The 8340-nt window shown below is 48.5% G+C and overlaps 1 non-coding gene across 1 annotated transcript; it reads left to right on the forward strand.

Annotated features, from left to right (window-relative positions):
• The first annotated feature begins 6364 nt into the window (after nt 1–6364).
• On the forward strand, nt 6365–6446 carry TRNAS-GCU (transfer RNA serine (anticodon GCU)). Its single transcript has one exon. It is a non-coding gene; the product is annotated as a tRNA-Ser (tRNA).
• The last annotated feature ends 1894 nt before the right edge of the window (nt 6447–8340 follow it).

The following is an 8340-nucleotide window of genomic DNA, read 5'->3' on the forward strand; positions in this document are numbered from 1 at the left end:
AAACGAGGAAGTGACAGGAAAGAGCGCTGACTGACAACTGAATTTATTGAGCGAAACTCGCGCAATATATAGGAAGGCAGTGCCAAAGATAGTCAGATGCAGTCAACGTCACATGGTGCAAAGAGCCATAAAAGCGATAAAAACAAAACAAGGTGAAAAAGCTGACAGTGAACTGAATATCAAAAGGGATGGTAACAAAATGAAAACTACACTCAATGACTATACACAGTTAATGTCACATGGTGTAAAGAGCCATAAAAGCGATAAAAGCATAACAGGGTGAAAAGGCTAAAAGTCAGCAGAATCTCAAGGGGATGGTAACAAATGTAAGCTGGTGCGTCTTGCTTGGTTAATACAACTAAAAAATCGTCGACATACCTGAAAACCTTTAATACTTTGCTTTTGTCGAACCTATCGTCCATATTTTTGTCAACTGCTGCCAGAAAAATATTACTCAACACTGGCGCTACACAGGACCCTATACAAATTCCTTTCTTCTGTATGTACACGTGATTGTCAAACTCGACCACAGTAGCACTAAGGTAGAATTCCAACAAAGAAAGAAAACTCTCCATTGAAATACCCGCTGAATTTTGAAACAACACACCTTTCTTTTCAATGCAAGTCTGAACAGCTGAGAACAACTCTTTGTGTGGAATGGAATAGAAAAGGTCCTTGGCATCTACCGAAAACAAACTTCCAATGCCTTTGCAGGATTGAAAGAAAGCAATAATTTCCGTCGAGTTCTTCGTACAGAAGGGATCATCAACGACAAGCGAGTTTAAATGCCTTAACAGGTATTGGCTAATAAGCCTTACAGAGCCACTGTAAATGAAATTCTAGATGCATTTAATGAACTGAGCCATGGTTTGGAATTCACTTGTGAATTTCCACAAAACAACAAGTTACAGTTTTTGGACTTGGAACTCTCCTTGGAACGAGATAGATTCTGTTGGATGTACAAGCCTCGAAGTCAAAAAGAGCTGTTGTCCTACGAGTCAGCTCACTCAAAAACAGTTAAAAGAGCCATAGCCACATCAGGATTAGGATCTGCACTAACAAAATCATGCGAGCACTGCATGCAAGAGAGCTTCCAACTGCAGACCGCACGGTTAATACAGGCAGGTTTTCCACAGACTGTGATTTCGGCAGTGACTGAAGCTCTGCTTCAGAAAGTTAAAGGCAAGAAGAAAAACGTTACTCAGGAAAGCAATAGGAGGGTGAGGCCTGCCGTTATCCCGTATTCCCACCGGGTAGCACATAATTTGAAAAAGGTTGCAAATAAATATGAGATTCCCGTAGTCTTTTCTGCCCCTTGCAAGCTAGCTACGTTGTGTCACAGGATAAATAATGAAAAGCCAAGACAGCAAACCTGTGGCGTAAAGCATGCCAACATGTCCGTCAGGTGTAGGGAAGGTGTGATTTACCAGGTTCCGCTTACATGCGACAAAGTTTATATTGGTCAAACCGGAAGGTGCCTGAACGAACGTTTAAGGGAACATCAGCGCTCACTTGAAAAAGGCACTGGCTCTAATCTAGCGCTTCATTGCAAAGATTGTAAATGCATGCCTCGATTACGCGACACTATTGTTCTTGATAGGAGTAGAGACAGCGTAGCCCGGGAGTTGAAGGAGGCTTTCTTTATTAAAAGGAAGGGCTTGGAATGTGTCAGTGACGCGTCAAAATCATTGTACAGAAGTGAACTTGCCTTTTTGGAACAACACTGCTAAATTTTTATTGTTGACTACGTGTGTTTCAATCGTTGAGTGTCACTGTTTCATCGTTTTATTGTTAAGGTCTGTGCATGTTTTTAGCCATACGTTGTTACATTCAGTTAGTTTTTATTCTTTCCACAATTCCATTTCGTCATTTTTTATCGGTTTTACCCTTGTTACCTGCTATGGATGTTTTATCGGTTTTTATGGCTCTTTACACCTTGTGACATCAACTTTTTAAGTCATCATGTATTTTTTGTTACCATCCCCTTGAGATTCTGCTGACTTTTAGCCTTTTCACCCTATTATGTTTTTATCGCTTTTATGGCTCTTTACACCATGTGACATTAACTGTGTATAGTCATTCAGTGTAGTTTTCATTCAGTTCACTGTTAGCTTTTTCACCTTGTTTTGTTTTTATCGCTTTTATGGCTCTTTGCACCATGTGACGTTGACTGCATCTGACTATCTTTGGCACTGCCTTCCTATATATTGCGCGAGTTTCGCTCAATAAATTCAGTTGTCAGTCAGCGCTCTTTCCTGTCACTTCCTCGTTTCGCCTTCGGGCTTCTTCTTTCGCGCTGTTTTCACCAATGTCAGAATGGACCAACTAGCCCAGCAAAAAGTTCTGCTAGATCACCGTGCAGAGTTTGAGCCGGGTACGTGTTGTTTCATTGGTCATCTCGCTGGTAGATCTCTCACTGATCGATTAGAAAAAGTCCTAGAGCTGCGCCTCTGTATGCAAACTTTTCGCTCTCCTCAGTTCCTAGAGTGGCCTTGATCTATTTGAGGCGCGCCTTCTTTCGGCTGCGCTTAATCTTGTGACTTCTACACTCTCTCCCCGGCTTAGTACACGATCTATTTGGCCGTTCGAAGTTGGAACCTGGGGTGGTATTCTCGCGGTGTCGCCTTTTGCGACAGGTCGCATTAGGGCGGGGTCTAAGAAAGTGCGTACAGTTGCTCGAAGAAACGGAAAACGCCGCCGGCACTTTCGTCGGCGGTGCTTTCATTCACTCCGAGAACCGACAATTTACCACTGCTGATTCACTACAAGCAGCAGTTTCGTATATTTGATTAGTAGTTGTTAGTTATTGCAGAGAGGTTTATTTTTTATTTCAAGCAGCATAATGTACGTACTACCGTCAGTGAATATTTACAATGCAATACTGATGGCACTTATTTCAATTTATCATTCGTTTTACGAGCGCTAGTGCGGTTTAAGCCGTGAAGGGAATGGCGCTTTTCGTGTCGGTGTCTGAAACATACTAACGACAACACGGAGGTGTGTAAAGTTCATTTGTATGTTTGTAAAAGTCGTCACAATGCTTTAAATCCTCTTTGGCTCGTACGGACAGTTTCGTGGCGCTAACGTGCATTGAAACGCATTGAAGGGTCATGTAGCCGCTAGAGCAAACGCTGCCAAGGCCATCTCGTCGCAGCGGGCAACGTCAGCTTCGTTGTCTGCTTACGACGGTGCAAAGTAAGCTCGCATGGCGAGCGGCAGCCCGGCTCAGCAGACGGTAGCCACAGTGCTGTGCTCTTCGGCAGCCGGTAATGCCGCCGAAAAGCTTCGTCGGTCAAGGCAAACGGGTCGCGATGTCCGCGGACACGGCACTCTTCTTCGCGGCTCAAAAACCAGGCAAGGAGAGTGGGATCCATGGCGTCTAGTATCAATTTTGAAGCCCGTCGCCAGCGCGAATCGCTTCAGCGCATTCCGTTGTTCGTCAAAGCGTAGTAAATGGAGGCGACGCCACGATGACGTAGCAGGAAGGCGGATCCATGCCGTCACGCCGCCGTCACCGCAGCTCGAGCCAATCAGTGAAGAGCGAAGTGGACATGTCGCAAAAGGCGACACCGGGAGGAGACCACCCCTGGTAGCCCAAACTGCGTGGTGCTTGCAGCCAACGCAATGTACTGTCTTGCACGTGAATGTCTTCCCATCCGTCGCAGTGTGTTTACTAGGTCGAGCTTGCAACCGTTTGGCTCATTTTATCGTTGCAAGGAGAATTTTGGGCATACCTTCTCGCAGTCATTCTGAAACGTTCTAGGTATATTCTAACAACATTCTAGGTGCGAATAACCTCAGTACGCTACCGGTGTGGTGTGGTATGTGGTGTTCAACGACCGTAAGCAACACCTGATCTGTGAAGGATGCTGTAGTAGAGTTCTCGAGATTAATTTAATTATCTGGGAACTTCCATCTTCCATCTCGTGTTTATGAAAATGCGGCTTGCGAGGCCAGATTCGTTCACGCGACCTTGGGATCAGCAGCCAAACACTAAAGTCAGTAGTAGTCCACCGTGAAAGGGGGCCGTCAAACAGGTTGTTCTCGCTCATCGAGCGCCCGCACCTAGTTCGGCAGGTACAAGGTGCACCTCTGGTTTGGTATGTGGTGTTTACGGTCGCAGCGCGCCGGGCGTCCATGAAAAAGACACGCAGCCAGGATGTTTTTTTAGGGATCCAGGTAAATTCTTTCATGGAAGGAGGACAGGTGGAATAGGCTTGATTTTGGAGCTAGGGGAGGGAGCGGGGAGTGAGGTGCCATCGGGGCCCCCCTTGGATACCTGCCTGAAGGTATTGGCCAAAATTCTGAAATTGGCTGATAAAATTATCTAAGATTGTAAAATACATTTATTTGATTATTCAGCGAAAGTTGCCTCGTTTCGTTTAGTACACTGTCGGTCAGTGACTTGTAGAGGGTGGCGGAACGAGTATCTAGAGTTGCATACCCCGAAAGGAACTCGTAACTGCCTTTGATCGATGGTTTCCTTTATGCTTAATAGTAGTTTCAGCAGTATGAGACAGCAATACTGATAAGGGGACTACACTGTTAACGCAGTGAAAATGGGTAGACCTCCGGGCACTGATCAGTAAAAAATCATCTACCACCTATGAGCATCGATCCTCCCACCACCCGCCCACCGACCTCCACCTTTAGCTTACCGCGGCCGCCAGCCGCCCATACGCACTTGCAGATGTCTCCATCTGCGCATGTGCATGTGGTAAGCGGTGACAGCATACGCTATGGTACAACTATTATTTACATTACTAACTAATTTTACAGTTACAGTGTTATTAGTCCTTATTTCATGGTCAGAATATTATTAGTCACATTTTACATTACTATAAAGCAGTATTATGAAATGTTCTATTCCCATAGTGGAGTCTTCCAGAAAATGTCGCTTCACGCGAAATCGTGCACGGAGGTTTTAGTACCCATTCTGAAACCTGGGTAGCAGCCTCCAAGGCCGGATTTCTAGGCCGTGCATCCGCCTAACGCAGTCGCGGAACCCCAAACCCACTGCGCCACCTAGTTGGGTGGAGACCATGTGCGTAAGGGCGCCTTATATGTCTGTAAGGCCCAGCGATGAGTGTCTGAAGTTCGTTGGCAGGCATGGCAGGCATGCCGCCAAGGAGTAGTTCTCCTTGCCGACACATAATCGTACCCAGCACCGATTGCTCCGCCAGATTGACGCGACGACAATGTCACAGGTTGGGTTACCGCAAATCCACATGGGACTCAGGTGGCACCGTTGTTCCGCAACAAGAACTATCTCTCCTTGACGCATGGATGAGGGCTTTTCTGGTTGAACGCAATTAGGACGTCTGGGCAGCAGTTCCTTCGGAAATCACGTCCCCTTCACAGAATACAAAACTCATAATAAATAAATCCCTAACTGAAAATGGGCTCGTAGAATCTTCAGTAAGAAAAGGATTTCTACTGTCTCCCTTTTGTTGGCTATTTATGTCGAACCTTTTTGTGTAGCCTTAATTCACCAAACAGCGATACGAGGTTTGAAAACGCGCTCTACTGAGGTAAAACCACTGTCGTATGCCTACGACATAGTGTACTCTGTCAAGACCGCGAGAGTACGTTAGAAGGGGTCAATCTTGATAAGGCTTTATGTAAACTGACTTGATCAGAGGTAAACTGAGAAAAAAAAGTGTCGGTATGAGGCACGGCAATTGGAGTTATGAAGCCTGAAAGTTTTGTTTGTACAACATGGACAGCCACATCTACGACGTATCTTGGTGTACCACCCGAGTACAGTCAGGGTCCCGCAGACTTCTGGAGCGATGCAACGGAGGGAATGAAGGAGACAGAAACTGGCAGAGTTGGGGCCTTGCAATGTTTAACTGCGCCACTGTGTGCAATGTGTTTCTGACTGATAAAATCTAGTACATGTTGCAAGTGTTGTGTATGGCACGGGAAAATGTGCAGGGAACTATACACCGTGTCTTTGCAGTATTGATATGGGGCTCAACTTGGGAGAGGGTCAGCGATACGATTCTTTTCTGCTCAGTCCACTATGGAGGCCCGGGCCTTTCTCATTTGTTAATTAGACAGATTTTGTCATGTTTCTTTTTTCTGCATGATTAAAGAGACAGTTTTTTGCGCACACTTATGCAAGTCTGTACTTGCGAAAGCACTTAACGAATTTATTGTTACTACGAGAATTGCAAGGTGGCCATGTGTCTGGCTACTTTCATGAAATTGCTGTATGGTTCCATAAGTTGCATGCAAGGTTCACATTGGATTATCCAAGCTCCATTACAAAGAATACACTGTATGGTAACTATTTAATAAATTGAGTCATTCAGAAACTTTCAGCCTTTACTTGCATTGCGAAGGCAAGCGATTCCGTTCCGGCGAGGTGGCCGAGTGGTTAATGCGATGGACTGCTAATCCATTGGGCTCTGCCCGCGTGGGTTCGAATCCCATCCTCGTCGTTGTCAGGCTTTTTTTGGTGCCCATAGAAAGACATACGCAGTTACCTCCACGAATGAGCGCATAGCGGGACGCAAAAAGAGAGCGACAGAACTGCGAGCTCTTTTGATTTTGACTAGTTCAGAAATGAATTGCGTCATTCAGAAAGTTTTAGCCTTTACTCGCATTTACGAAGTCTGACATTCTGTTCTGGCTAGGTGGCCAAGAGGGAATCTACTTCCGGCCACTTGCGTGAACAGCCACAGGATCATGAGCTCCGTGGGAGCGGCGATAGGGGCCGTCGCTGGCTGCCAAAGCAGGTTGAGCGCTAAAGAATATAAGGATTACGAGATCGTTCTGCCTACCGTTCCCTCCGGACGCGTTGTTTTAAACACGCTATTTTTACACGGAGATGTGCGTGTGAGGCCCTACATGGTCGAGGACTTAGGGACGCCCTGGCTAACGTTGCTGCGCTCCCCTACGTCGTGGCGTTGGGCGCTTACTTAAATTAAATTAACCAGGTGTTCGCGGTGACCTTTAAGAGCGCGCAAGCCGCAAAGAAACTGACCGCCTTGAAGGACCTGCAAGTCAAGGGACGTCGCTGCATCATCTTTGATCATGAAGACGAGGAGGTCGAGCTGCGCCGGCACTGGATGCTGCACGGTGTCCAAAACGGCAACATCCGGACTGCTTTCGCAGCGTTCGGAAACGTGACCAAGTTGACGCGGGAGCGTTGAAGGAAAAGCGATCCCCCACGAGAACAGTGCTGCTCAAGTTGAAGCCAGGTATGAAGGTGAACGACCTGCCCCACCAGGGTCGAGTCACCAGCGAGTTGGCTCTTTTGGTGGTGCCCGGGTGGCCGATGAAGTGCCTCCGTCGGCACGGCGCGGGGCACGTTCCCCGCGACTGCAAGGTGCCTGGGTGCTCCAAGTGCAGGCGCTGCGGACACGCGGACGAGGACTGTGTCCGTACCTAAGCGTCGGCGACCGCGCTCGAAGCGAAGGACGACAGTGGGGAGCTGATAGGCGTCGCTGAGGTCGAGGGCGCAGTGAGGGGTACCGACGTGTTGGGCAAGCTTCCCGTGTCGCTGGCCACGTCGGTGACTTACAGCGGCGACATCTCCCTTGCCGGTGGACCAGGCTCGAGCCACCAGCGGTAGTCTCGCCTCAGTCAAGTGAGGCGACATCAACAAACGCGAAGAGCCTGCCAGCGCCCAAGGGCATTGAAGCAAAGGAAGCGACCGAAGGCCAGCGGTAGAACAGCGGTGGCCGACCCTGGGAAGCGTCACGATGCCGACGCCATCCATGACGGCGACAAGGCGGCAGCGCCCAGCGTAGAGGAACTACCAGCCAAGACGCCTCAAGCAAGGCGGCCCACAATGCGGCCGCGCCCTAAACCGCCACCTCGATGGACACTTCCGAGGCGTACACGCGAAGCGCCTACACGCACGGGCGTCTGCAAAACCGGTCTGCGCATGCGCGAGGCTCCAGCGCGAGCGAGGCGCGAGCAGGGCGCAGATATTCGACAATGTCAGATATCGGCGCCAGCGCGAGCAGGGTGCAGATATTTGACAATGTCAGATATTTGCGCCCGCGCCTCGCGCGTGCCGGAAGTGGCTCGTCGGTTTGTGGCCGACGTGCACCAATGAGAGCGCAGTCCTCGCAACATCCGGTACGGCTTTTCGCGCTGTTTCTTCGTTTTTTCTTGCGAGTGCCTCCGGCTGGCGATGGTCTCAAAACAAATAAACAACGAATGCCTGATTGCTGCCGTTGAGAGGCGGCGCTCGCTGTGGCTTCCGAGCGATCGCCTCCACAAGAACAAGCATGTGAAGGCAGCGCAATGGAATGAGGTAGTGGCGGAAGTACTGCCGGGAGCATCGTGCAAAGGTAGGCATACACTTTTGCTCATGATGAGCAC

Source organism: Amblyomma mixtum, chromosome 3 (assembly GCF_055824585.1).
Source record: "Amblyomma mixtum isolate Tamu chromosome 3, ASM5582458v1, whole genome shotgun sequence".
NCBI lineage: Eukaryota > Metazoa > Arthropoda > Arachnida > Ixodida > Ixodidae > Amblyomma > Amblyomma mixtum.